At 39.6% G+C, this 27711-nt stretch overlaps 1 protein-coding gene and 2 pseudogenes across 2 annotated transcripts in view; 2 read left to right on the top strand and 1 right to left on the bottom strand.

Annotated features, from left to right (window-relative positions):
- The window catches only part of RYK (receptor like tyrosine kinase), a 115380-nt gene that overhangs the window by 3632 nt on the left and 84037 nt on the right, over nt 1–27711 (bottom strand). The gene's annotated exons all lie outside the window — the stretch shown is intronic.
- Nucleotides 13910–14591, top strand: LOC136173602 (proteasome subunit beta type-3 pseudogene; annotated as a pseudogene).
- LOC136173510 (geranylgeranyl transferase type-1 subunit beta pseudogene) lies at nt 16933–19096 on the top strand (annotated as a pseudogene).

Genomic DNA, 27711 nt, shown 5'->3' with positions numbered 1-27711 from the left:
ATAACTTGCCACAAAATACACTTTTTATAAGTGATGGGGGGAAAAAAGGAAAGGAAAAAAGAGGAGAGGAAAACACAAGAACTGGTCTGTTTTAAACATTTAATCACAATGCATTAAATTTTAAGCTTTTTTAAAAAGTAATAATAAAATCTAGAAAATTATCTAAAGTATACAGATTTTTTAAAAATGTATTAGTGAACAATAGCTTTATTTCTTATTATAATCTAGACAAACAAGAAAACAATAGAATGGTATCTTTTAGAGTATTTTTAAAATTGTTGATGAAGAATTCTATACTAAGCAAAAATATACTTGAAACATGAAGACAAAATACAGGTTTTCAAACAAAAGCTGAGAGAATATGTCACTGGCAGACTTACACTGTGAGACACATGAGAATAGTTCTTCATGAGGAAAGAAAAAACACTGACGGGAATTTGGATCTAGTCAAAGCATGAAGAATAATGAAAACACAAACTAGGTATTTTTTCCTCATTTAAAAATTTCCTTAATAGACTGTTTAAAGCAAAATCCCATGTGCTATGGGGTTTGTAATATAAATGGAAGTATTAGGTTGGTGCAAAAGTAACTGCGGTTTTTGCATTGTTGAAATTTACCATCTGATACTGGAATACACTGTTAAATGTGGTTATGTTATACACCATTTTAATGTGCATTTATTTATTTATTTGCTAATGACTTATTACTTGCTGTTTTATATTTATTTTAGACTAGGGAAATGATGTTAGATAAAAAGCAAATTCCAGCAGTTTTCTTTTCAAGTTCAAAATGGGTTGTAAAGCGGCAGAGACAACTCACAACATCAACAACACAATTGGCCCAGAAACAGCTAACAAATGTACAGTGCGGTAGTGGTTCAAGAAGTTTTGCAAAGAAGACGAGAGGCTTGAAAATGAGAAGCGTAGTGGCCGGCCATCATCAGTTGACAACGACCAACTGAGAGCCAGCATGGAAGCTGATCCTCTTACGACTACATGAGAAGCTGCTGAAGAACTCAACATGACCATTCTACAGTCATTTGGCATTTGAGTGAATTGGAAAGGTGGAAAAGCTGGGTAAGTGGGTACCTCATGAGCTGACCGAAAATCAAAATAACTGTCATTCTGAAGTGTCATCTTCTCTTTCTCTATGCAACAATGAACCATTTCTCGATTGGATTGTGACAGGCAATATAAAGTGGATTTTATACAAGCAGCTATGATCAACTCAGTGGTTGAACTAAGAAGCTCCAAAGCACTTCCCAAAGCCAAACTCGCACCAAAAGGTCACAGACATTGTTTGGTGGTCTGCTGCCCGTTTGATCCAATAGAGCTTTCTGAATCCCAGCAAAACCATCACATCTAAGAAGCATGCTCAGCAAATCAGTGAGATGCACCAAAAACTGCAATGCCTGCTGCTGGCACTGGTCAACACAAAGGGCCCAATTCTCCATGACAATGCCAGACCTCACGTCACACAATCAATGCTTCAAAAGTTGAACGAATTGGGCTATGAAGTTTTGCCTCATCTGCCATATTCACCTGACCTCTCACCAACCAACTACCACTTCTTCAAGCATCTCTACAACTTTTTGCAGGGAAAATGCTTCCATAACCAGCAGGAGGCAGAAAATGTTTTCCTGAGAGTTTGTTGAATCCCAAAGAATGGATTTTTATGTTACGGGAATAAACAAACTTATTTCTCATTGGCAAAAATGTGCTGAGTGTAATGTTTCCTGTTTTGATTAATAAAGATGTGTTTGAGTCTAGTTACAATGATTTAAAATTCACGGTCCGAAACCACAATTATGCTTGCATCAACCTAATAAAATGTATGTCCAGACCAGCATAAAGGATGGGTAGGGATGAGTGAAACAATGTACTGTAAGCTGCTTATATTAAATATGAAGTGGCATAATATTTGAAAGCAGGATGTGTACACTGTAAATCCTAGAACAGGTTTCTTAACCTCAGCACTACTGACATTACAGAGTGACTGAATTTCTGTTGCAAGAGGCTGCCTTGTGCATGGCAGGATGTTTAGTTCAGCAGCATCCCTGGCCTTCAGCCACTAGATGCCCCAAGTGGTGATAACTGAAAACACCTCCAGATACTGCCAAATGCCCAAACCTCCAGGACACAGGGTACAAAACTGACCCCAAGTGAGGAAGCCCTAAGCTAGACTGATCAAAGAAGATAAAAAGACAGAACCAAAATGAAGAATAAAAAAGGAAACATCATTACAGGCCCTATAGACATCAAAAAATATCACAAGTAGCTCAACTTTATGCCAATAAATTCAGTAACTTAGATGAAATGAACAAATTCCTTGATATACACAATTACCAATACAGACACACAAAAAAGAAAATCTATATAGCTCAGTAATGTTTTTTAGAGAAACTGAATTCACAATTTAAAATGTTTCCACAAAGAAAACTCCAAACAAAGAAATAGCCAAACAATTTCACTGGGTGAGTTCTATCAGGCTTGAAAGAAAAGAATACAAGCCTATTATTCGCTTGCTAGGGATGCCATAAAAAGCACCACAAACCAGGTGACTTGAACAATGGTATATTTATCTCACAGCTCTGGAGGCTAGAAGTCCAAAATTAGGGTGTCAGCAGGTCTATTTTCCCTCTGAAGCCTGCAACGGCGAATCCTTCCTTGCCTCTTCCTCGCATCTGGTGGTTTGCCAGCAATCCTAAGTGTTCCTTAGTTTGCAGCTGTAGTACTTCAATTTCTACCTCTATTTCACATATCCTTCTCCCCTTGCAGGCCAGTGTCTCTTCTTATAATGACATCAGTCATACTGGATTAAGGTTTATCTTAATTATGACTTCATTTCAACATTATATCTTTAACAATTCCGAAAAGTCACATTTTGAGGTACTGGGGTTAAGAGTTTCAATGTATCTTTTGGGGGAACACAACCGAAACCACAGCACCATCATATACAAACTCTTTCAGAAACAGAGGAGGATGAAATACTTCTCAATTCAGAGTTATCCTAAATAAACAAACCAAAGAATTAAACTTTTTGGAACTTAAGATCTTTTTCATTAATTGTTACCACTTAGTAGAGCAATGGCCATCCTTGAGGTCTATGCTTTGGGAGGAGGGAAGAGAACAGGATCAGATGCAGATGGGCCTGTATTTATAAAATCTCCATAGAGACAGAGTCTATTGAAATTTCCATAAACTTACCAGTTTAAGAGTAATATTCTATTCTGCTTAAAAATGGAAAAATGATTTCAAATTAATAAAGTTAAAAGAAAGTGCCTGCTTACACACAGGTATTTGTCTACCTTTAAACTTTATATGGCAAATAGATGGGGAAACAGTGGAAACAACGGCTGACTTTCTTTTTCTGGGCTCTAAAATCACTGCAGATGGTGATTGCAACCATGAAACTAAAAGACGCTTGCTCCTTGGAAGGAAAGTTATGACCAACCTAAACAGCATATTAAAAAGCAGAGACATTACTTTGCCAACAAAGGTCCATCTAGTCAAGGCTATGGTTTTTCCAGTGGTCATGTATGGATGTGAGAGCTGGACTATAAAGAAAGCTAAGCACCGAAGAATTGATGCTTTTGAACTGTGGTGTTGGAGAAAACTCTTCAGAGTCCCTTGGACTGCAAGGAGATCCAACCAGTCCATCCTAAAGGAGATCAGTCCTGGGTGTTCGTTGAAAGGACTGATGCTGAAGCTGAAACTCCAATACTTTGGCCACCTGATGCGAAGAGCTGACTCATTTGAAAAGACCCTGATGCTGGGAAAGATTGAGGGCAGAAGGAAAAGGGGACGACAGAGGATAAGATGGTTAGATGGCATCACCAACCCGATGGACATGGGTTTGGGTGAACTCCAGGAGTTAGTGATGGACAGGGAGGCCTGGCGTGCTGCAGCTCATGGGGTTGCAAAAAGTCAGACACAACTGAGCAACTGAACTGAACCCTTATATAAACTCTTAATAATGATAGTAATTGGACTGCAAGGAGATCCAACCAGTCCATCCTAAAGGAGATAAGTCCTGGGTGTGCACTGGAAGGACTGATGCTGAAGCTGAAACTCCAATATTTTGGCCACCTTATGCAAAGAGTTGACTCGTTGGAAAAGACCGTGATGCTGGAAGGGATTGGGGGCAGGAGGAGAAGGGGACAACAGAGGGTGAGATGGCTGGATGGCACCAACTCGATGAGCATGAGTTTGAATAAACTCCAGGAGTTTGTGATGGACAGGGAGGCCTGGCGTGCTGCGATTCATGGGGTCGCAAAGAGTCAGACACGACTGTGCGACTGAACTTGAACTTGAGTCAATGCAATGATTAATTTTTAAAGTAGTGTCCTATTTCCACAGGGAAGGTAGTTCACTACACAGATGGAGCAGAGCTTTTACAAGATGAGACAGATCTGTTATTCACTCATTGGGGCAGCAGCTGTGGGGAAGGAATAATCAATCCAAACAATCTTGGAGGAAGAAACAATGAGACTTGGTAAGAACTGGATGCTGCCACTTCAGTAACCCCATCCACTGACAAGAGAAGTTCTAACAACTTCTGACTGTAAGACAGTAATGCTGGTGGTATCTGTGACCTGGAGTGTGCACAGGTATCATAACAGTATAACATATATAAGCTGACTTTTTAAAAAGTACTTCTTTCACAGTTTTGTCCACATAATCACTAAGCACCATCTAAGGTTCTTGTATTACAAACTGTAGCACTAATAAACACCAAAAAAGAACAATAAAGCCGAATGGAAAGTTGCAGTTTCATTTCCTTAGAAGCTAACAACAACAAAAAAAGTGATTAATTACATGTTGGCTCACTAACCCTCTTTAAAAAGAAAAAAAAATCAGGACCAAATAGCACAAGGACGATTTGTGGAAAACTTTGTGGAAAACTTGTTCTCTAAAGTCTTCTGATAACCGAACTATTTTAAATTTAGACAGACATCCTATAATTTCCACTTGTTTGATGTTGTTGGAAAGGGGGCAGTAAGAAAGTCAGGCTGTTTTCCCCAGAGTTTTATGTAAAATGTATTGCTATGTCCATTTAAGGAACATGTAGAGAGTAACAGTGTTCTTCTATTTCTCTTACTCCTCTTTTCCAATTTGTGTTTTTATAGCTTAATACACAAAGATATAAAATACCTCTTTTCACTAACAACATGTGATGTTCACTAACACATTGATGTGACTTGTCAACAGGTATGTAAATAAAATTTTTTTTTACCCTTTGATGGAATGTTCACTAATGCTGGGACTATTCAGAGATTTTCATTTTGTTACTTCAGGTATTTATAACGCAAGGCTGATCTCAATATATTATATATGATGAGAAAAAAATTTTGTCCAATTCTGAATGATCTCATCTGACCACAGTAGAGCATCATCAAGTTTTCTATGGCTAAAAAATCTGTTAACACTAGAAACTTAACATCCTTTTTTCATATATGGAAATAGGTTCAGATGACCAAAGTAGAATTAATTTAATCTGGGACAAGGGCTTTCCAAGCTGGAGTAATAAGAAGAATCGCCTGAAGTGTTTGTTAAAAATACAGATTCCCCAGTTCCATCTTAATAGTGTGAAGGCATGGAAGTCCACATTTTTAACAGATATTTAGACCCATCTATCCTGCAAATTTAGGAAATAGTCTTAGATGAGTTAGCAGTGATGGTCAGACAGCAAAGACAAAAGACAGTTTTTATTTACTTTTACTGTAGTATGGCCAACATATAATAAACTGATTTGACATATTCTCACACATATATACGCCTCTGAAACAAGTCCCATAATCAAGACAATAAATCCATCACTTCCAAAAGATTCTTACAGCTCTAATCCTTTTCCCCTAGTCCTCTCCACCACCACCCCTACTATTTCCAAATAACCATTAATCTGCTTTCTGTCAACATTAGTTTGCATTTTCTGTTGCATGCATGCTAAGTCACTTTAGTAGTGTCCAAATCTTTGCAATCCTATGGATTGTAGGCTGCCAGGCTCCTCTGTCCATGGGATTCTTCAGGCAAGAATACTGGAGTCAGTTGTCATGCCCTCCTCCAGGTGATCTTCCTGATCCAAGGACTATAGAATTTTACATAAATGGAATTATTTAAACTGTACATCTTTCCTAGCTTCTTTCACTCAGAATAACAATTCTGAGATTCATTCATGATGTAGCATGTATCAACTTTTCACTGTTGAATAGGATATGAATAAAGCAGTTTTTACCTGTTGATAGACATTTGGATTATTTCCTGGTTTAGCTTCAAAAACAAAGCTGCTATAGACATCTATGTACAAGTATTGGTAAAGATACATGCTTACATTTACCTAGGAGCAAAATGACTAGATGTGGTATGTATATGTTTAACTTTCTAAGTAACTGCCAAACTGCCTTCCAAAGCGAATGTACCATATTACATTCCCATCAGCAGTGTTAGTGAGCTACCATTTTTCCATATCCTTGCAAACACTTTGGTCTTCAATTCTAGCCACAGTTAACGGGTGTGTTAATAGTATTTCATTGTGGTTAAGGCTGCATTTCCCTAATGACTAATGATATTAATCACATTTTCATATGCTTATTTGCCATCTATGTATCTTTACCGGTGAAGCATCTGTTTAGATATTCTGCCTTTTTTTTTTTTTTTTTTTAAACATTGAGTTGCTTTTTTTACCTTTTATATTTACTTATTTGGCCCTCCACCCAGCATGTGGGATCTTAGTTCCCCAATCAGGGATCGAACCCAAAACCTTTGCACTGGAAGCACGGAATCTTAACCACTGGACTGCCAGGGAAGTCCCTTGGGTTGCTTTTTTATTACAAGTTTCCCCTGCTATCTGAAAGTAGAGCATTCCTATGAAACAGTTTATAAACTGAAATGGTATAAAGTGAGGCAGTAATTACTTTAGGACCAGTTTACTAACACATGCACAATATAAATCAAGATAAATCACAGATGTGCACATGATTTATCTTGCCCACAAGATAAATCACAGATGTTTGTGGAAACAGAGTTAAAAGCTATGGTGGCTTGATGCTGATATGCTAAGTGTAGTGCCTGGGTAAGGAGCTTGGCAAGGCCACTCTTGGTTAGGGCGGTTAGGGTGAAAGATGCTTCTATAATCACTGCGGCAAAACAAACACTTGAAAGCTATTTTTGCTTTTTACCATTTTTTTGTAAAACCAAAATCCTCTTTGGATTTCTCTTGGTTTGTGAAAATCAGCATACTAACATAGGTCTTTTGTAAAAGACCTATAAAGTCACATAAAGTGAACTTCTGAAAAGTGGGGAATGCCTGTATTGAATTTCCAGAGTTCTTTATATATTCTGCAAATTTGTCCTTTACCACAGATATACGATTTGCAAACATATTGTCTTCTCATTCTCTCAACACAATTTCAAAGGGAACAAGTTTCAAATTTTGATAAAGTCTAATTTGTTCTTTTACAGATCTTTACTTGGTGTCACCAAGTAATTTGCTTAATGGAAAGCCCCCAGAGATTTTCTTGTACTGTTCTCTTCTAGGAGTTTTATAGTTTTACGTCATGCACTTAGGTCTGTGATTTACTTTGGGGTAACCTTTGTACATGGAACAAGTTATGAATTGAAGTTCATTTTTTTTTCCCCTGGTAAATGGATATCCAGTTGCTCCAGGATCATTTACTTAAAAGATAATCCTTTCTCCACTGACTTGCCTTAGCACTTCTGTTGTAAATTAACTGTCCATACATATGTAGGTCAAGTTTTAGACACTCTATTCTACTCCACTGAACTACCTTAGTGCCAATACCAGAACTGTTTTGATAACTGTAATTTGAAATCAAACCCATAATGTCCTTTTTTCAAAATGTTTTATGACATGAAAAAAGTTATCTTTTCATATTAATCTTATCAACTTCTACAGAAAACATTTGAAGTCTGCAAATATTTTCTTTGAAAATGTGCTGAATCTATAGATCACCTTGGAGAACATCTCAAGTTTTCTGGCTAAAAAACAGGTACAGAACTCCATTTATACAGGGTGCTAATTTCTCTCAACAATGTTTCCTAGTCTTCATCATAAAAATCTTCCCCAATTTTTGTCATATTTCTAAGAATTTTATACATTATGCTTTTTTCCCAAAAACCTCTAATATCTGATTTTTATTAGTATATATAAATACAACTGATCTTTGAACACTAATCATATATTCTGTAATTTTTCTAAACTCATTTACTCGATTTTCTTCATAGACAATCAAGCTGTCCACAAATAAAGTTACTTTTTCTATCCAATCTTTTCTTGCCTTTTGTTTCCTTTTCTTGCCTCATTATACCGGCTAGAACCTTGAGAACAATACTGATGAGAGTAGGTGTCCTTGTCTTGTTACTGCTATTAGGTAAAACGAATTCAGCCTTTAAGCATTAAGTACAGTAATAGCTATAGTGTTTTGTTTTGTATAGATGCTCTTTACCAGACTGAGGAATTTCCTTGTCTATTCCTAGACTGCTAGGAATTTTTATTAGAAATGAATTTTGCTTTTTTTCTAATACCTTTTCTGCATCTACTGAGATGATCATGTGGTTTTTCTTTTTTAGTATGTTAACACAGTATATTGCACTGCTTGATTTTTCAAATGATAAAAAAGCTTGTATTCTTGGGATAAAGTTTATGTGGCCATATTATTATTTTAAAATATATTTATGGAGTCTAAACTTTCAACTTTTACATTTGTGACCATGATAATGACATGTAGTCTTCTTCAGTGATGTTTCAAGGTACTGCTGATGTCAGAGAATGAGTTATTAGTGTTAGTCGCTCAGTCGTGTCCAACTCTTTGCGACCTCATGAACTATACAGTCCATGGAATTCTCCAGGCCAGAATACTGGAGCGGGTAGCCTTTCCCTTCTCCAGGGGATCTTCCCAACCCAGGGAGCAAACCCAGGTCTCCTGCAATGCAGGTGGATTCTTCACCAGCTGAGCCACAAGGGAAGCCCCAGAATGAATTATTAATATAAAGTATTCTCTCAACTTTCTGAAGGAAATTGTATAGAATTTGTATTATTTCTTCCTTAAACATTTCAAGGCATTCACCAGTGCCCCAGTTTAATACATACCTAAAATTTTCTTTGGGGGCAGGCTTTTAACTAAAAATTAAATTTTGGGGAAATTCCCTGGCAATCCAGTGTGTAGGACTCTTGAGCTTTCACTGTCGAGAGCCTACGTTCAAGACAGTGCAAGCCACACGGCATAATCAAAAAAAAGAAAAATTCAACTTTTAAATAGATATGGGGTATTCAGATTATCATCTTTTAGGATTTTAAATAGTTCTGCTGGAATTCTGTCACCTCCAATGGCAGTGGGGGAATGTCTTATTTTCCTTTAGCAGGTGTTCCATATTTACAGAATTGAAGTTGATAACATGTGTTTGTTCACACACATGGGCATGTGCCTTTTGGGGCATTTATTTTAAGATCACTCACACCCAGCAGTGTTAGTCTTAGGCTTGGAGAGCTGCATAGTTGACTATATAAAAGGATCTCAGAGGGCCTCACACTGTCCTCTTCTACCTTCTATTTCCATGTTGAATCTTCCTATTTCTCTTTGTCTCACTCCCACAGACTTCCCTTCAGAGGTCCCATCTGCTCCCTTGACTACAGTTGTTATTTATGACCTTTATGACCAGTTATTTAATTGACCTTTGTGGTCTAAGGTGTCCCTCTTAACTATTAGATACATTGCATAGATATCTACTGCGCTTTTGTACCCAGGGTCCATGTTTCTGAAAATGCCAGTATAATCTTTGCACTGTGAAGATGCAACACAATTGAGGACAAGTAGACTGTCTAGTTTTGGAGGAAAACATGACTGATTTGCTATGGGGCATGTTGAGTTCAAGATACTGATGGGTGGAGCGTAGGTCTGGACTTCTAGAAAGACACAGAAGCGGGTTATTATAAATTGGACATCAGCTTCATGAAAGTGGTGATTGAATAAACAGAGAGCTTATGGTTCTCAGAGATATAAAGAAGCAAATAAAAAGAAAAGAAAGCCAAGACAACATAGCGAATGTTTACTTTTAGTTAGTGAGAAAGTAAAGATGAACAGTGAAATAAAGCAGAAAAGTAAGACGAGAATCCAGAGAATGCTGTGTCTCAGAAACCAAGGAAGGAAATAATTTCAAGATTCTAGTCTCTAAACATACCTGCAGTGGTCAGAAAGGATGAAGAAATCATTGGGGGCTTTTAAACAAGCAGGTTTAATAAATCAATAAAGATAGATACGATTGTCATGGCCCTGTGGGAGATGAGAAAGTGGAGACATTAAGTAGATTACAGTTTGACAAGTTCAGTTATGAGGAGGAGTGGAAGGATTGTACCTTAATGGGCTGGTAAAAGCAAGAGAGGTTTTACTGTGTTTTCTTTTATTGAGTTTGTTTGGTTTTTAGGCAAGGAAGCAATAGGGACAAAGAAACTGGACATATGATTACTGGAAGAGAGGTCTAAGCAATAATAGGTGAATGGGCCCAGAAGTCCAGGTGAAGGCATAGTTTGGCATAGGAGGAGGTATACCTCGACTGAGATGGGGATAGAGCGAGAGAGAGGAGAGAATATACAGAAAATTCTTAAAGAAGAATCTCTGTTTGACTGTGGGACAACTTCAGGTTGCTGAATATATTTGTAACTGGGGTCCTCAAAAACATGCAGTGGAGATATGGGGCAGGGGACAGTGGACAGAAAGAATGATGAAGAAATAGCAACTGAAATGTTTCCAAATTTGATGAAAATTATAAAGCAACAGATCTAAGAGCTCAACAAACCTCAAACACTATAAGCATGAAGAAATTTACAGAATATAGTCAAATTGTTCAAAACTAGTGATAAAGAGAAAATCTTAAAAGCTGCCAGAAAAAAAAATGTTAACATACAGAGGAACCAGGATATATGCTCACTGGAAGCCATTCAAGGGGGAAGACAGTGAAGCAACATCTTTAAACATCTTCAACATCTACTGTATGAAAAATACCCAGCTAAAATATCTTTTAAAAAATGAAGGAGGAATAAAGACTTCTCCAGAAATAAAACAGTTGAAAGAATTTATCACAAGCAGATACACACTATAAGAAATGGTAAAGGAACTCTGATAGGAACCAATGTTGTCAAATGAAAATATGGTTCTAACAGAGGAACAGAGTACCAGACATGGTAACTGCATGGGTAAATATGTACAACTTTTTTTTTTTCATCGCTTAAATCCTTTAAAAAGATCATTGAACATATTCCCATGCCCTTTTTGCAATAATTGATAAGACAGAAAATCAGTAAGGATATAGATTTGGAAGACAGTATCAACCATCTTGATCTAACTAACAATTATAGAACATTCCATCCAACAACAACAGAATGTGTATTTTCAGGTACACATGGAATATTTACTATGGTAGACCATATTCTTAACCATGATAAAGTCAATAAATTTAAAGGATTTAATTCATGCAAAGTAGGGTTTTGTGAACACAATGGAATTAAATTTAGAAAACAAAGACAGAAATTAGAAAATCCTCAAATATTTATAAACTAAATAATACATGTCATCCAAATAGCTCATGTGTCAAAGAAGTAATCAAAAGGAAAATTAGAATACTTAGAATTGAATGAAAATAAACACACATTTCAAAATTTGTGGGATGCTGCATGTATACTATTAAACATCAATATTAGAAAAGAAGAAAAGTCTTATATTAGTGACTTTCATTTGCACTTAAGAAACTAGAACAAGAACAAATTAAACCCCAAGTAGGTGAAAGGAAATAATGAAGACTAGATGGAAGTCAATGAAATATGAAACAGAAAAATCAGTGAATACAATTCTTAACTCTGAGAATATCATTAATGATAAATCTTTTGCCAGATTAAAGGAAATAAATGTTATAAATTAACAATATAATGAATGAGAAAGGTGATATCATTAAAGGTCCTTACAGGTGTTAAGTAGTAAGAGAATATTATGAACAACTTTTTCTCAATAAGTTTAAACACTCAGATGAAATGGACAAATTCTTTGGAAGGTAAGAATTCTCAAAGCTCAGTCAAGAAGTAGATAACCTGAATGTTGTTCAGCTGCCAAGTCATGTCTGACTCTGTGACCCCATACACTGCAGCATGCCAGGCTTCCTTGTCCCTCATCATCTCCTGGAGTTTGCCCAAGTTCATGTCCACTGCATTGGTGATGCCACCCAGCCATCTCATCCACTGTTGCCCTCTTGTACTTCTGCCTTCAATCTTTCCCAGCATCAGGGTCTTTTCCAATGAGTCAGCTCTTTGCATCAGGTGGCCAAAGTACTGGAGCTTCAGCTTCAGTCTCAGTCCTTCTAATGAATATTCAGGGATGATTTCCTTTAGGATTGACTGATTTGATCTCCTTGCAGTTCAAGGGACTCTCAAGAGTCTTCTCCCGCACCACAGTTTGAAAGCATCAATTCTTCGGTGCTTAGCCTTCTTTATGGTCCAGTTCTCACAACTGTACGTGACTACCAGAAAGACCAGAGCCTTGACTATATGGATGTTGTCGGCAAAGTGTTGTCTTTGTTTTTTAACACGCTGTCTAGGCTTGTCATAACTTTCCTGCCAAGAATCAGTCATCGTCTAATTTCATGACTGCACTCACCATATGCGGGAGACCCGGTTTGATCCCTGGGTTGAGCAGATCCCCTGGAGAAGGAAACGGCAACCCACTCCAGTATTCTTGCCTAGAAAATCCCATGGACAGAGGAAACTGACAGGCTACAGCCCATGGGGTCGCAAAGAGTCAGACACGACTGAACAACTGAACTTCACTTCAGTCACCATATGCAGTGATTTTAAAACCCAAGAAGAGGGAATCTGTCACTGCTTCTGCCTCTTACCCCTTCTATTTGCCATGAAGTGATGGGACTGGATGCCGTGATTTTAGATTTTTAATATTGAGGTTTAAGCCAGCTCTTTCACTCTCCTCTTTCACTTTCATCAGGAGGCTCTTCGGATCCTCTTTGCTTTCTACCATTAGAATCGGTATATCTGAGGTTGTTGGTATTTCTCCTGGCAAACTTGGTTCCAGCTTGTAACTCATCCAGTCTGGCATTTCTCATGATGTGCTCTATGTATAAGTTAAATAAACAGGGCGACAATAAACAGCCTTGTACTCCTTTCTCAATCCTGAACCAGTCAGTTGTTCCATACAAGGTTCTAACTGTTGCTTCTTGTCTGGCATACAGGTTTCTCAGGAGAAAGGTAAGATGATCTGGTATTCCCATCTCTTTAAGAGTTTTCTACAGTTTGCTATGATCCAGACAGTCAAAGGCTTTTAGCATAGTTGATGAAACAAGAGGTAGATGTTATTCAGGAATGCCCTTGCTTTCTCTATGATCCAGCCAATGTAGGCAATCTTGATATCTGGTTCCTCTGCCTTATCTAAACCCAACTTGAACATCTGAAAGTGCTCAGTTCACATAATGCTGAAGCCTAGCATGCAGCATTTTGAGCACAGCCTTACTAGCATGGGAGATGAGTGAAACTGTCCGGAGGTTTAAACATTCTTTAGTACTGCCCTTCTTGGGAACTGGGATGAAGACTGACCTTTTCAGTCCTATGGCCACTGCTGGGTTTTCCAAATTTGGAAAGCCTTCCAAAGGAGGATTTACAAATAGCTGAAGAAAGGAGAGAATTGAAAGCAAGGGAGAAAGGGTAAGGTATACACAACTAAATGCAGAGTTCCAGAGAATAGCAAGGAGAGACAAGAAGGCCTTCTTCAGTAAACAATGAAAAGAAATAGAGGAAAACAACAGATCTCTTCAAGAAAATTGGAAATATCAAAGGAACATTTCATCCAAAGATGGGCACAATAAAGGACAGCAACAGTAAAGACCTAATAGAAGGCGATTGGAGGTCCTAACACACCGCAATCATGTCTATTATGTCCTATAACGGAGGGGCTGTCATGGCCATGAAGGGGAAGAACTGTGTGGCCATTGCTGCTGACAGGCACTTTGGGATCCAGGCCCAGATGGTGACCACGGACTTCCAGAAGATCTTTCTCATGAGCGACCGACTGTACATAGGCCTGGCGGGTCTTGCCACCGACATCCAGACAGTTGCCCAGCGCCTCAAGTTCCGGCTGAACCTGTATGAGCTGAAAGAAGGCCGGCAGATCAAACCTTACACCCTCATGAGCATGGTGGCTAACCTCTTGTACGAGCAACGGTTTGGGCCCTACTACACGGAGCCGGTCATTGCCCGATTGGACCCGAAGACCTTTAAGCCTTTCATTTGCTCTCTAGACCTTATTGGCTACCCCATGGTGACTGATGACTTTGTAGTCAGTGGTACTTGCACTGAACAAATGTACCGGATGTGCGAGTCCCTCTGGGAGCCCAACATGGATCCAGAACACCTGTTTGAAACCATCTCACAAGCCATGCTGAATGCTGTGGACAGGGATGCAGTGTCAGGCATGGGAGTCATTGTCCACATCATTGAGAAGGACAAAATCACCACGAGGACACTGAAGGCCCGCATGGACTAACTCTTCTTAGAGCCCACTTTTTTTTTTTTAATAAAAGATTTTCTTTAAAAAAAAAAAAGACCTAATAGAAGCAGAAGAGATCAAGAAGAGATGGAAAGAATACGTATAAGTACTGTATAAAGAAGATCAATATGACAGCAGATTTGGAAAACTCAGCAGTGACAACCTGGAAAAGCTCTGTTTTCACTCCAATCCCAAAGAAGGACAATGTCAAAGAATGTTCAAACTTCCACATTATAGGGCACATTTCACAGGCTAGCAAGGTAATGCTCAAAATCACTCAAGCCAGGCTTGAGTGATATACATGAACTGAGACCTTCCAGATGTACAAGCTGGATTTAGAAAAGGTAGAGGAACCAGCAATCAAATTGCCAACATCTGTGGGATCATAGAAAAAGCAAGGGAATTCCAGAAAAATATCTACTTCTGCTTCATTGACTATGCTAACAATTTTGTGTGGATCACAGAAAACTGTGGAAAATTCTAAAAAGATGGGAATACCAGACCACCTTACCTTCCTCCTGAGAAACCTGTATGCAAGTCAAGAAGCAACAGTTAGAACCAAACATGGAACAACAGACTGGTTACAAGCTGGGAAAGGAGTACGTCAAGGCTATACACTGTCACCCTGCTTATTTAACTTATATGCAGAATACATCATGAGAAATGCCAGGCTAGATGAATCACAAGCTGGAATCAAGACTGCCAGGAGAAATATCAATAACCTCAGATGTGCTGGGCTTCCCTGGTGGCTCAGATGGTAAAGAGGAAAGTATTCACCTGTGATGTGGGAGACGTGGGTTCCATCCCTGGGTTGGGAAGGTCCCCTGGAGACGGGAATGGCTACCAACTTTAGTATTCTGGCCTGGAGAATTCCACGGACAGAGGAGACAGGCAGGCTACAGACCATGGGGTCACACACAACTTAGCAACTTTCACCTTCACCTTCAGATATGCAGATGACAGCACCCTAATGGCAGAAAATGAAGAGGAACTAAAGAGCTTCTGGATAAGGGTGAAAGAGCAGAGTGGAAAAGTTGGCTTAAAACTCAACATCCAAAAAATGAAGATCACAGTCTCTGGTCCCATCATTTCATGGCAAATAGATGGGGAAAAAAATAGAAACAGTGACACACTTTACTTTCTTGGGCTCCAAATCTCTGTGGATGGTGACTGCAGCCAAGAAATTAAAAGACACTTGCTCCTGGGAAGAAAAAGTACAACAAACCTAAACAGCATATTTAAAAACAGAGATATCATTTTGCCAACTAAGGTGCACATAGTCAAAGCTATGGTTTTTCTAGTAGTCATGTACAGATGTGAGAGTTGGACCATAAAGAAGGCTGAGTGCTGAAGAATTGATGCTTTCAAATTGTGATGCTGGAGAAGACGCTTGCGAGTCCCTTGGACAGCAACGAGATCAAACCAGTCAATCCTAAAAAAGATCAACCCTGAATATTCACTGGAAGGACTGATGCTGAAGCTGAAACTTCAATACTATGGGCATCTGATGCAAAGATCGGACTCACTTTCAAAGACTTTGATGCAGGGTAAGACTGAGAGCAGGAGGAGAAGGGGACAAGAGACGATGAGATGGTTGGATGGCATCACTGACTCCATGAACACAAGTTTGAACAAACTCTGAGAGACAGAGAAGAACAGGGAAGCCTGGTGTGCTGCAGTCCATGGGGTTACAAAGAGTGGGACACAACTGGGGGACTGAACAACAAGAGATAAAACAGGAAGATAAGGGACAGGAAGTTCTGAAAACCATGGGGAAGGAGTTTGGATCTCTCTTTACCAGTTCCTTTAAGAATTCACTCTGAAGATCAAAATATCATGAAGTAACATTCCTCGAGTGGAGGCCTGAGTTAACTCAATTTTCACCGACATTAACTAAACAATTTTCACAAATTTCCAAAACTAACACTATGCTATATTCAAGGTTTAGGTTTTATTAATATATACCCCTTTTCGAATATCCAATTTTTGAAGCTATAATATTCTACCAAGTATAATTTTTCAGACACATATTTTCAACCCCTTTCCAACTAACCACAGCTGAAACATGTATCTATAGAATTATGTTACTTTTAAAAAGCTTGACTGGCAGCAGCATGGCAGCCACGGAGGATGAGTGGCTGGATCTCCTGTGGGATCAACATGTGCAGTTCTTCCAGGGCTGCCTGCAGGAGGTAAGTGGTGACCACAGTGAGTGTGCGACACAGGCTGGTCCTGGGGAAAGGCGCTGTGGGGCCGGGCAGCCCCCGACCTGGCACTGTCTCCACCCCCGGCAGACTGGCCGCCCTCGCCCCCCGTGGTCAGGTGCAGGGCTGGGCTGAGCAAGTGGCTGCGGCACTTGTGCACTATCCATGCTCAAAATGCCGGCCTCCTCGGATGCAGTGAACAGCGATGACATAACTGACTGGATTTACTCCCTGCAGGTCTTCCCCACAGAAGACAGATCAAATCTAAATCACTGTGGTTTCTGAGGCTCTTCACACCTGGGTATTCATTCAATCCACCAAAGAATCCTTGAACAGGTCACCCTTATGATAGTGGCCACACGGCAATGACCTACATTGACCTTTCATTCCTAGTTATTCTTGGAGATTGACTTAAGCCAAGTAAATAACGACGCTTGCTTCGCAGGTTAGAGAACCCTTCAGCTAAAAGATGAAAGTTTTTGTGCATACCTGAAGGCAGTAAAAATGTCATGTAATTTGTATACCCAGGCTTCAACAATACATGAACCGAGAACTTCCAGGTGTTCAAGCTGGATTTAGAAAAGGCAGAGGAACCAGATATCAAATTGCCAACATCTACTGGATCACAGAAAAAGCAAGAGAGTTCCAGAAAAACCATCTACATCTGCTTCATTGACTACACCAAAGCCTTTGACTGTGTGGATCACCACAAACTGTGGAAAATTATTAAAGAGAAGGGAATACCATACCACCTTACCTGCCTCCTGAGAAACCTGTATGCAGATCAAGAAACAATAGTTAGAACCAGACATAGAACAATGGACTGGTTCAAAATTGTAAGAGGAGTACATCAAGGCTGAATATTGTCATCCTGCTTATTTAACTTATATGCAGAGTACACCATGTGAAATGCCAGGCTGAAAGAAGCAATAGCTGGAATCAAGACTGTTGGAAGAAATATCAATAACCTCAGATATGCAGATGATGTCATGCTAATGGCAGAAAGTGAAGAGGAACTAAAAAGCTTCTGATGAAAGTGAAAAAGGAGAGTGTAAAACCTGGCTTAAAACTCAACATTCAGAAAACTAAAATCATGCCATCTGGTCCCATCACTTCATGGCAAATAGATGGGGAAACAATGGAAACAGTGACACACTTTATTTTCTTGGGCTCCAAAATCACTGCAGATGGTGACTGCAGCCATGAAATTAAAAGACACTTGCTCTTTGGAAGAAAAGGTATGACAAACCTAGACAGTATATTGAAAAGCAGAGACATTTCTTTGCTGACAAAGGTTTGTATAGTCAAAGGTATGGGTTTTCCAGTAGTTATATACAGATCTGAGAGTTGGACTATAAAGAAAGTTGAGTACCAAAGCATTGATGCTTTCGGACTGTGATGTTGGAGAAGGCTCTTGCAAGTCTCTTGGACTGCAAGGAGATCAAACCAGTCAATCCTAAAAGAAATCAAACCTTAACATTCATTGGAAGAACTGATGGTGAAGCTAAAGCCCCATTACTTTGGCGACCTGATACGAAGAACTGACTCACCAGAAAAGACTCTAATGCTGGGAAAGATTGAAGGCAGGAGAAGGAGACAACAGAGGATGAGATGGTTGGATGGCACCACTGACTTGATGGACATTAGTTTGAGCAAACTCCAGGAGATGGTGATGGACAGGGAGGCCTGGTGTGCTGTAGTCCATGTGGTCACAAAGTAACGGACACAACTGAGTGACTGAACTTAACTGTGCTTCTTGCATTTGCCATATACTCAACAACTGGTCTGACATGGATATGAAAAAAGCCATCAACTATACTGGAAGTATGTCCTATGCAATGAGTTCACACAGGGAGCCAGACTTAAATCTCATGGAGGGTCAACTTTTTGTGGCGTTGCATCACTGTGCCTGATGGGTAAACTAGAAGAAGCTTTTCCAGAAATAGCACTGAACAGGATGAAAAGGTGGTGTATAATGAGACAACAAAATGGTTATCATGAAACACCTAACAAACCAAAAGATACCTATTATTTCTTTTGGGTGGGAGCAACTGTAAATTTCCAATATAGTAACTGAGGTAAACAAAAATTACATCTCATCAACTCAAGATTGACTCATAGGAGGATTTGTCAAGTGGCCAGATAGTCATTTAGATGCTTTGCATGTACACTTTGGAATCTGTGGCCTGTCACTAATGAAGGAAAGTGGCATTCATAAAGTTAATCCTGGTCTGAATGTAAGCACACGGACTTCTGAGCGCTTTTGAGATCTCCATTAGAGCTAGAAAACCAAGGACTGTCTGAACAGTGCTCAGAGAATGTACACATCTCCACATGACTAACTTCGATTGGGAGGGTGGGAAGGATTTGTAGCATAACTGTAGCTCAAGGCTAAAAGCCATCGATAACCAAGTGGAGAGCTTCCCTGGTGGCTCAGTGGTAAGGAATCCACCTGCCATTGCAGGAGATGCACTTTCAGTTCCCAGGTTGGGCAGATCTGTTGGACAAGGAAACAATAACCCACTCCAGTATTCTTGCCTGGGAAATCCCATGGACAGGGGAGCCTGGTGGGCAACAGTCCAAAGGGTCACAGAAGAGTTGGACATGACTTAGTGACTAAATAACAACAACATAACCAAGTGTGCTCTTCTTTAAAGAAGTAGAGTCTTACAACAGAATCTTGTGCTGATGTCACTCTGGAATATGGTCTTGGGCCAGTAACCTCTATACTAGGTTCAAGAAAATCTCCATTCAAGTTTGAACCACAGTGGACTCTGCTGTGGTTCTTAAATGTTTATACTGCATCTCTAAGTTCTGTGAGGCAAATTAACTATATGGTACTGTAGGTTATCTTTTTAAAAAAATTCTTCAGTACAAAACTGTATCATATTATAAAATGTACACAAATCTTCAAAAGAAGTTAACAATTTACACAGCATTGATAAACTTCAGGTGAATACTTAGTGATCATTTAAAAAGCTTGACTGCTTATGGTAGAACACTGATTTAATGAACAAAGTATCTGGGATTGTTATTTGAAAATGGATGATCCCATAATTTTTAAAAAGAACAATGACTTACTTTGTCTTATTCTTAGGTAAAATGTGCCAATTAAACTTTTGTGGCCTACGCAAATGAAACTAACTTCACAGCAAGAATAAACAGCTTAACTAATACAATAATTTTCTAAAAGGAGATTTTTCTGCTGTGTGGTTCTTGTATTTTAGACGCTGCTGGGGTAAATAATAGTTATATTTGATTATAACTGCAAATTATTAGTTGCCTTTTTTTCCTTTCTGCAGAGAAAAGTCTTATCTAGAAGGAAAGACATTTAGTGGTTTTGTTTCTTTTACTGAGATAAATGATACTGTAAATTGTACTTTTATAACTGAGTTATTTTTAGCCATTTGATTTTTTTTTTTAGTTTGTTGCCCGTTGTGTTAACTGCTGTAATTTCAAACTGATGGTTCTTTAATTTTTTCTAATTAAATAACTAAACATTTAAGTAGGAAAAAAGATAACGCCATTCAAGTAAATTTAATGGTATAGCCCCATACACAGTCATACATATTCATATATTTGTATTTTCAGGTAAGCTGGAAGGAAATGTAACATTTAGGGGTTAAGGACTGGAGATGTGCTTTGCTTTGCTTTGTTTTCTTCATTCTGTGACCTACTTGAATTGTAAGGAAGTTAGTATAAAACTTACTTTTATTAGTAATCAGTTTATCAGTAAATCACACCATCACTGTTAAAAGAAAACAAAAAATAAAAAAGCTTTACTGGAGGCACAGTGGTGGCATGTTGAACAGAGAGAGGCAAAGGACAGAGGCAGGGATCTGATTAATAAATTTATACAAGTGAGCTTTAAAGGGGTCTTAATAACTCTTCAGTGTAAACTATCACCTAAAAATCTTAATATCTTTATATTTATGCCACAATATTTTATATTGTGGCAATATTATTCTACTACAGGTAAAAAAAAGTCCCCAAGTGTACAATGACTGTATATAAAATGCAATAACAAAATATACACACTGACTGCAACAGGTAACAAATTTAGTACATGTTGTTAACTCAACTTCAAAATCAGAGTGTCACACATGACTGAAAAGAGACCAATTCTACCATAAATCTGTCCTCAGATCTAATATTGGATGCCTACCAAGCCATCACATATATCTGCTACATACGGTATTTTCCTCCATGGTATCAGATGCTTTCACATTGCTCCATCAGAACAATGGGGCCATTTGAAGGGAATATTAAATAGAATGATAAGGAAAAGGCAGGAAAGGAAAGAGACATTCACAAGATCTCTTAAGGAAAGTATCTATTCTCAGTTCAGTTCAGTCGCTCAGTCATGTCCGACTCTTTGTGACCCCATGAACCGCAACACGCCAGGCCTCCCTGTCCATCACCAACTCCCGAAGTCCACCCAAACCCATGTCCATCAAGTCGGTGATGCCATCTAACCATCTCATCCTGTTGTCCCCTTTTCCTTCTGCCCTCAATCTTTCCCAGCATCAGAGTCTTTTCAAATGAGTCAGCTCTCCGCATCAGGTGGCCAAAGTATTGGAGCTTCGGCTTCAACAACAAACCCTCTAATGAACACCCAGGACTGATCTCCTTTAGGATGGACTGGCTGGATCTCCTTGCAGTTCAAGGGACTCTCAAGAGTCTTCTCCAACACCACAGTTCAAAAGCATCAATTCTTCGGTGCTCAGCTTTCTTCCCAGTCCAACTCGCACATCTATACATGACCATTGGAAAAATCATATCCTTGACTACACGGACCTTTGTTGGCAAAATAATATCTCTGCTTTTTAATATGCTGTCTAGGTTAGTCATAACTTTCCATCCAAGGAGTGAGCGTCTTTTAATTTCATGGCTGCAGTCACCATCTGCAGTGATTTTGGAGCCCAGAAAAATAAAGTCAACCACTGTTTCCCCATCTATTTGCCATGAGGTGATGGGACCATATGCCATGATCATAGTTTTTTTGAATGTTGAGCTTTAAGCCAACTTTTTCACTTTCATCAAGAGGCTCTTTAGTTCCTCTTTACTTTCTGCCATAAGGATGGTGTCATCTGCATATCTGAGGTTACTGATAATTCTCCCAGCAATCTTGATTCCAGCTTGTGCTTCCTTCAGCCCAGTATTTCTCATGATGTACTCTGCATATAAGTTAAATAAGCAGAGTGACAATATACAGCCTTGACGTACTCCTTTTCCTATTTGGAACCAGTCTGTTGCTCCATGTCCGGTTCTAACTGTTGCTTCCTGACCTGCACACAGGTTTTTCAAGAGGCAGGTCAGGTGGTCCAGTAATGCCATCTCTTTCAGAATTTTCCACAGTTAATTGTTATCCACACAGTCAAAGGCTTTGGCATAGTCAATAAAGCAGAAATAGATGTTTTTCTGGAACTCTCTTGCTTTTTCGATGATCCAGCGGATGTTGGTAATTTGATCTCTGGTTCCTCTGCCTTTTCTAAAACCAGCTTTGTTCATCTGGAAGCTCACTGTTCATGTATTGTTGAAGCCTGGCTTGGAGAATTTTGAGCATTACTTTACTAGCGTGTGAGATAAGTGTAACAGTGTGGTAGTTTGAGCATTCTTCAGCATTTCTTTTCTTTGGGATTGGAATGAAAACTGACCTTTTCAGTCCTGTGGCCACTGCTGAGTTTTCCAAATTTGCTGGCATATTGAGTGCAGCACTTTCACAGCATCATCTTATAGGATTTGAAATAGCTCAACTGGAATTCCATCACCTCCACTAGCTTTGTTCATAGTCATGCTTCCTAAGGCCCACTTGACTTCACATTCCAGGATGTCTGGCTCTAGGTGAGTGATCACACCATCATGATTAATTGGGTCATGAAGATCTTTTTTGTACAGTTCTTCTGTGTATTCTTGCCACCTCTTCTTAATATCTTCTGCTTCTGTTAGGTCCATACCATTTCTGTCCTTTATTGAGCCCATCTTTGCATGAAATGTTCCCTTGGTATCTCTAATTTTCTTGAGGAGATCTCTAGTCTTTCCCATTCTATTGTTTTCCTCTATTTCTTTGCATTGATCGCTGAGATAGGCTTTCTTATCTCTCCTTGCTCCTCTTAGGAACTCTGCATTCAAATGGGTATATCTTTCCTTTTCTCCCTTGCTTTTTGCTTCTCTTCTTTTCACAGCAATTTTTAGGCCTCCTCAGACAGCCATTTTGCTTTTTTGCATTTCTTTTTCCTGGGGATGGTTTTGATTCCTGTCTCCTGTATAATGTCACAAACCTCTGTCCATAGTTCATCGGGTACTCTGTCTATCAGATCTAGTCCCTTAAATCTATTTGTCACTTCCACTGTATAATCATAAGAGATTTGATTTAGGTCATACCTAAATGGTTTAATGTAGAAATAACTTAATGGATTTAGTGGAGAAAACCACTGAATGGATCAGTGGAGAAATAACTTAAGAAAGAATGAAGGGATGGTGTCAAAGCAAAAACAACACCCAATTGTGGACGCGACTGGTTATAGAAGCAAGGCCCAATGCTGTAAAGAGCAATATTGCATAGGAACCTGGAATGTTAGGTCCACGAATCAAGGCAAATTGGAAGTGGTCAAACAGGAGATGACAAGAGTAAACGTGGACATTCTAGGAATCAGCAAGCTAAAATGGAGTGGAATGGGTGAATTTAACTCAGATGACCATTATATCTATTATGGTGGGCAGGAATCCCTTAGAAAAAATGGAGTAGCCATTAGAGTCAACAAGAGTCCGAAATGCAGTACTTGGATGCAATCTCAAAAACCACAGAATGATCTCTGTTCGTTTCCAAGGCAAACCATTCAATATCACAGTAATCCAAGTCTATGCCCCGACAAGTAACACTTAAGAAGCTGAAGTTGAACAGTTCTTTGAAGACCTACAAGACCTTTTAGAACTAACACCCAAAAAAAGATGTCCTTTTCATTATAAGGGACTAGAATGCAAAAGTAGAAAGTCAAGAAACACCTAGAGTAACAGGCAAGTTTGGCCTTGGAGTACAGAATGAAGCAGGGCAAATGCTAATAGAGTTTTGCCAAGAGAACGCACTGGTCATAGCAAACACCCTCTTCCAACAACACAAGAGAAGACTCTACAAATGGACATCACCAGATGGCCAACACTGAAATCAGACTGATTATATTCTTTTCAGCCAAAGATGGAGAAGCTCTATACAGTCAGCAAAAATAAGACTGGGAGCTGACTGTGGCTCAGATCATGAACTCCTTATTGCCAAATTCAGACTGAAATTGAAGCAACTGGGGAAAACCACTAGACCATTCAGGTATGACCTAAATCAAATCTATTCTCAAGGAGAGCCAAATACAGAAAACGTTCCGAGGGCAACTACATGATCACAAGACAAGAACTGGTCACTCTGAAACTGTTAACTGTTTCCAAAGTAAATCCACTTATTCCTCATTCTCAGGAAATATTAGGACTATTTCATAAAATTAAACAATATTTTCTTAATGTTAATATTAAACTTTAAATCTTTATTTCCTAATGTCTCAATGATATTTTCATTTCTCCAGCTTTTTACTAACATCTTTTAACCAATTCATCTTAATATAAATTTAATATTTAAATAATAAGTCCAGGATTTCCCTGGTGATATAGTGGTTAAGAATCCACCTGCCAGTGCAGAGGACACAGGTTCCATCTCTGGTTTGGAAAGATTTCACATGCCACAGAGCAACTAAGCTCATGAGCCACAACTACTGAGCCCGTGTGCTGCAACAGTTAAAGACCATGCATCCGAGAGCCTGTGCTCTGCAACAAGACAAGCCACCTCAACGAGAAGCTTACATGGTATGACTAGAGAACAGCCCCCGCTCACTGCAACTAAAAAAAACCTGTAAAGAGCAACAAAGATCCAGTGCAACCAAAGATAAAAATGTCTGTGAGGGCGCCCAGAAAAGCAGCCCATTGTCTTCGAAAGGAGGTAGGACAAAATATAAAAGATAAAAAGAGAGACAAAAGATCTAAGGATGGAGATACGACCCGGGAAGGGAGTTTTAATAGGGGAAGTTTCCAAACACCAGGAAACCCTCGCACTGGCGGGCCTGGGGGAAGTTTTTGAATCTCGGAGGGCAACCTGACTGGGAGGGGAAGAATAAAACCCACTGATTAAGTGCCTAAAAGCAACTCCCAGCAGAAAAGTACCCCAGACGCCCGCATCCGCCACCAGCACGTGGGGGGCAGAACGGAGAGGAGTGGGCGGCATTGCTTAGGGTAAGGACTGGGCCTGAGGACCCTGAGGACAATCGGAGGGAGCTTTTGTGAGTTAGCAACTTAAAATGTGGGATAACAAGAGAGAGAGAAAATTAGCCGGCCAGAACACACTGCCGGCCGTTCGCAGAACAAAGGGTCTGAGCAAGTCCAGAGAAGAGCTCGCAGGCTTCACACCGGACCGGCCCAGTCCCGCCGGAAGCAGGAGGCAGGGGGGAGGGGAAAGGGGCAGGCTCGGCCCCAAGGACCGCATCCCCTACTGCACTGCAAACAGGCCTCCAGTTTCTAATCAAAGATTTCCTGAGATTCTGGATGGTCAACATCCTCCAGGAGGGTCGCAGTGAGACACAGGGCGCACGCACCCAACCGGCGCAGGCGGAGACTGGGGCTGGGCACGCGGAGGGCAGAAGGCGCACGCACCCAACTGGCACGGGCGGAAACTGAGACTGGGACCGCACAGGCGAGAACTCGGACCGGAAAGGCACAAGACGCAGGCGCGGCCGAGTCCGCGCTTTTGTGGAACACCCGACGGCTGGAACTGCGCGCAGCGCAGGGCACGCTCCATATAGAATGGCGGGAAGCCTGAGCAGCGACGGGAAAAACAGTGCCAATCCCTCCCAGCAGCGCGACAGAAATAGCATCCTGAATAAGAGACCACCTCCGCCCGCCTGTGTCAGGGCGGAAATGAGGCACTGAAGAGACCGGCAAACAGAAGCCAAATAAACAAAGGGAACCACTTCAGAAGGGACCGGTGCAACAGATTAAAAATCCCTGTAGAAAACACCGACTACACCGGAAGGGGCCTGTAGATATCGAGAAGCGTAAGCTGGAACGAGGAGGTATCTGAAACTGAACTGAACCCACATTGACCACAACAGCTCCAGAGAAATTCCTAGATACATTTTTACTTTCTTTTTTTAATTAAAAAAAATTTTTTTTCTTTATTATTTCTCTTTTATTTTCTTTTAAAATTCCCTATTACTCCCCCATTACTTCTTAACTTTCATTTTGATAGATTTTTATGATTTTTTTAATTAGGAAAAATTTTTTTTCTTGTTTTTTTTTCCTTTTCTTTTTTTCTATTTCTCTTTTTCTCTTATTTCCTTTTAAAGTCCTCTATTACTCCTCTACTACTCCTTAATTTTCATTTTCATTACACTATAACCTTGCAAAAAAAAAAAAAAGAGAGAAGCCCTATTTTTAAACCGAACTTCATATATATTTCTAAATTTTTTTTGTTTTGCTTTTTGTTTTTAATATTGTATTTTTAAGAGTCTAACCTCTACTCTAGATTTTTAATCTTTGTTTTTCAGTATATGATATAAATTGTGGACATTTAAGAATCCAATATTCAGTTCCCATTTTTATTCAGGAGTGTGTTGATTACTCTCTCCCAATCTTGATTCTCCATTTTCTACCTCAGAACACCTCTATTTTCTCCTTTCGCCCTCTCTTCCCAATCCAATTCTGTGAATCTTTGTGGGTGTCTGGGCTACGGAGAACACTCTGGGAACAGACGACTGCATAGATTTGTCTCTCTCCTCTTGAATCCCCGTTTTTCTCCTCCTGCTCATCTCTTTCTCCCTCCTCCCTCTCCTCTTCTTCATGTAACTCCGTGAACCTCTCTGGGTGTCCCTCACGGGGGAGAATCTTTTCACCATTAACCTAGAAGTTTTATTGTCAGTGCTGTACAGTTGGAGAAGTCTTGAGACTACTGGAAGAATAAAACTGAAATCCAGAGGCAGGAGACTTAAGTACAAAACCTGAGAACACCAGAAAACTCCTGACTACTTGGAACATTAAGTAATAAGAGACCGTCCAAAAGCCTCCATACCTACACTGAAACCAACCACCACCCAAGAGCCAATAAGTTTTAGAGCAAGACATACCATGCAAATTCTCCAGCAATGCAGGAACATGGCCCTGAACGTCAACATACAGGCTGCCCAAGGTCACACCTAACACATAGACCCATCTCAAAACTCATTACTGGGCACTCCATTGCACTCCAGAGACAAGAAACCTAGTTTCATGCACCAGAACACTGACGCAAGCTTCCCTAACCAGGAAACCTTGACAAGCCAATCGTCCAACCCCACCCACTGGGTAAAACCTCCACAATAAAAAGGAACCACAGACCTCCAGAATACAGAAAGCCCACTCCAGACACAGCAACCTAAACAAGATGAAAAGGCAGAGAAATACCCAACAGGTAAAGGAACATGAAAAATGCCCACCAAGTCAAACAAAAGAGGAGGAGATAGGGAATCTATCTGAAAAAGAATTCAGAATAATGATAATAAAAAGGTTTCAAAATCTTGAAAACAAAATGGAGTTACAGATAAACAGCCTGGAGACAAAGATTGAAAAGATGCAAGAAATGTTTAATAAAGATCTAGAAGAAATAAAAAAGTCAAGTAAAAATGAATAATGCAATAAATGAGATCAAAAACACTCTGGAGGGAACCCAGAGTAGAATAACGGAGACAGAAGATAGGATAAGTGAGGTAGAAGATAAAATGGTGGAAATAAATGAAGCAGAGAGGAAAAAAGAATCAAAAGAAATGAGGACAACCTCAGGGACCTCTGGGACAATGTGAAACACCCCAACATTCGAATCATAGGAGTCCCAGAAGAAGAAGACAAAAAGAAAGGCCATGAGAAAATACTCGAGGAGATAATAGC

Source organism: Muntiacus reevesi, chromosome 8 (genome assembly GCF_963930625.1).
Source record: "Muntiacus reevesi chromosome 8, mMunRee1.1, whole genome shotgun sequence".
Classification (NCBI taxonomy): Eukaryota; Metazoa; Chordata; class Mammalia; order Artiodactyla; family Cervidae; genus Muntiacus; species Muntiacus reevesi.
This window is presented reverse-complemented; position numbering and strand designations above follow the sequence as displayed.